This window comes from Triticum aestivum, chromosome 2D (genome assembly GCF_018294505.1).
Source record: "Triticum aestivum cultivar Chinese Spring chromosome 2D, IWGSC CS RefSeq v2.1, whole genome shotgun sequence".
Lineage (NCBI taxonomy): Eukaryota > Viridiplantae > Streptophyta > Magnoliopsida > Poales > Poaceae > Triticum > Triticum aestivum.
The window spans coordinates 642,608,078-642,610,732 of record NC_057799.1 but is presented as its reverse complement, the minus strand read 5'-3'; positions in this window follow the sequence as shown (position 1 = coordinate 642,610,732).

Sequence of the window (2,655 nt, the reverse complement as noted above, 5' to 3'; positions counted from 1 at the left end):
GGCACTCGGCCGGAGGGGGAAATCATCACCGGTGGCCATCTTCATCATCCCGGCGGCCACCACGATGAGGAGGGAGTAGTCCACCCTCGGGGCTAAGGGTTTGTACCAGTAGCTATGTGTTTAATCTCTCTCTCTCTCTCTCTCTCGTGTTCTTGAGATGTCACAATCTTGATGTATCGCGGGCTTTGTTAATATAGTCGGATGATATGGTGTTTTCCCCTCTATATCTTGTTGTGATGAATTGAGTTTTTCCCTTTGAGATTTCGTTGTTATCGGATTGAATACTTTTATGGATTTGAGAACACTTGATATATGTCTTGCAATTGATTCTCGTGGTGACAATGGGGTATCGTATTGATTCACTTGATATATGTTTTCGCACTCAACTCGCGGATTCCCGAGGTGACATTGGGGTAATCTATGCATAGGGGTTGATGCACGTTCTTGTCTTTAGTTTCTCTGGTAGAAATCTCAAGGCACTCTTTGAAGTTCTTTGTGTTGGATTGAGTATTATGAATATGAATTTGCTTTGGTGTTATTTCAGTACGAACTCTAGGATAGATCGAATGAAAAGAATAGCTTTGTGTTATTTTAGTACGAACTCTTGAATAGATCGAACAGAAAGAATAGCTTTGAGGTGGTTTCGTACCCTACAAACAATTTATTCTTATGTTCTCCGCTAGATAGGAACTTTGGAGTGATTCTTCATCGCACTTTGAGGGATGGTTATATGATCCAATTATATTAGCATTGTTGAGAGATTGCACTAGTGAAAGTACGGACCCCAGGCCTTGTTTCGAAGCATTGCAATACCGTTTTCGTGCCTGTTTACTATTTGCTACCTTTCTGGCTTTATTTATTCAGATTATAAAAATATATTTCTACCATCAATATTACACTTTTATCACCATCTCTTCGCCGAACTAGTGCAGCTATACAATTTGCCATTGTATTGGGTGTGTTGGGGACATAAGAGATTTCTTGTATTTGGTTGCAGGGTTGTTCGAGAGAGACCATCTTCATCCTACACCTCCCACGGATTGATAAACCTTAGGTCATCCACTTGAGAGAAATTGCTACTGTCTTACAAAACTCTGTGCTTGGAGGCCCAACACGAGTCTACAAGAATAAAGTTGCGTAGTAGACATCACTTGGCAACTACATGGGCCTAATGGGCCAAGAAGGGGACAGACCAGCCCCTGGGGGGCTGGTGCACCCCATGTAGGCCAAAATAAGGGGGAAGGAAAGAGGGGAAGAGAGAAAGGAAGGGGAGTAATTCGGCCTCCCCCTCCCTTCTCTCCTCCCTCCTCCTTCCTTCCGCCTCCGGATGAATATGGAAAGGGGGAGGCTGAATTGGGAGGCGCCCAAGTAGGATGTCTCCTACTTGGGGCGCCCCCTAGGCTGCCTCTCCTCCCCTCCAACCTATATATATTAGGGGGGCACTACTAGAACACACACCAACAATTGTTAGCTGTGTGCGGCGCCCCCTCCACAGTTTACGCCTCCGGTCATATCTTCGTAGTGCTTAGGCGAAGCCCTGCACGGATCACTTTACCATCACCATGCCTTCGTGCTGACGGAACTCTCCCTCGACACTTTGCTGGATCAGGAGTTCGAGGGACGTCATCGAGCTGAACGTGTGCAAAACTCGGAGGTTCCGTACGTTCGGTGCTCGATCGGTTGGAACGAGAAGAAGTTCGACTACATCAACCACATTGTCAAACGCTTCCGCTTTCGGTCTACGAGGGTACGTGGACACACTCTCCCCCTCTCATTTCTATGCATCTCCTAGATAGATCTTGCGTGAGCGTAGGATTTTTTTGAAATTGCATGCTACGTTCCCCAACAGTTTGTCGATAGGGATTATGAGTTGGCGACCAACTTAAAATAGGTCCTTACTTGCTTTGAGCATGTGTCAGGCATGCTAATTAACTTTCATAAGAGTGAGATCCCTCTTAACAATTATGCCTAAGAGACTAAAGCTTTTGTTGCTATCTTTGGATGTCTTACTAGAGCCTTCCCTATTAAATACCTAGGAGGTCCACTCCATCATGATAGGTTGTCCAAAGAGGATCTTCAACCTTTAATTGCCAAGATTCTTAAAAGAATAGCTGACTGGCGAGGCAAACTCCTTTCCTATAAGGGTAGGATTATTTCAATTAAATCTTGTTTGGCTATCATCTCCATATACTTTCTCCCCTTCTTCAAGTTCCCCAAATGAGCTTTAAATCAAGTTAATACTCAAATGGTCAATTGCTTCTGGAATGACTTTGAGAGTCATAGGCCGAATGATCTAGCTCATTGGCAGCTTGTGTGTATGAGGCAAGAGTTTGGGGGGTTGGGTATCTCTAACCTTCGTGATCTCAATATTTGCTTGTTAAGCTCCTGAGTCAAGAGGTACATGGCTAGGATGGGAAAAATTAGGATAGAAGTTGTAGATAACAAATATCTTGCTTCTTCCCTGATATCCTCTGTTGTCATAACGTAGGCGCATCTCAATTCTAGAAAGGAGTCACATGGGCTGCCAAGGCAGTCAAATTTGGCTCCAAGTGGGCAGTGGGGGTGGAACCAATATTAGGTTCTGTGAGGATACATGGTTTGGTTCCTCCCGTCTACTTGTCCAATATTGAGACATCTACTGTGTAGAGACTAGTG